A 438-nucleotide genomic window follows, 5' to 3' on the forward strand; every position below is an offset into this window, starting at 1 on the left:
GCCCTGAAAAAAGAACAAAAAGCCCCTATTCTTCTTGTAGCTTCCCCAATTTCCAGCCAATCAGCTCCCAAATCCAAGAAGCTATTAGCTGCAAATGCTGCCCTGGGGGAGCTAGGGACTTCTCCAGGGTCCCACATGGACAGCTAGGCTCGAGGTTTAGCTTATAGTGACCTTTTCCTCATTTTAAGGGTAAAAAAAGGCCAGTCACAGTGCCTCACACTTATAATCTGAACACATTGGCAAGCTGAGGCAGGAGCAGCCTGGGCAACATAATAAGATCCCGTCTGTATAAAAATTAAGAAGAAAATTAGCCTGGCTTTGTGGTATGTGCCTGCAATCCCAGCTGCTCGGGAGGCTCAGGCAGGAGAATCTCTTGAACCCGGGAAGCAGAGGTTGCAGTGAGCTGAGATCAGAATGAGACTCCATCTCAAAAAAAAA

Source organism: Cebus imitator, unplaced genomic scaffold (genome assembly GCF_001604975.1).
Source record: "Cebus imitator isolate Cc_AM_T3 unplaced genomic scaffold, Cebus_imitator-1.0 Scaffold15, whole genome shotgun sequence".
In the NCBI taxonomy this organism is placed as follows: domain Eukaryota; kingdom Metazoa; phylum Chordata; class Mammalia; order Primates; family Cebidae; genus Cebus; species Cebus imitator.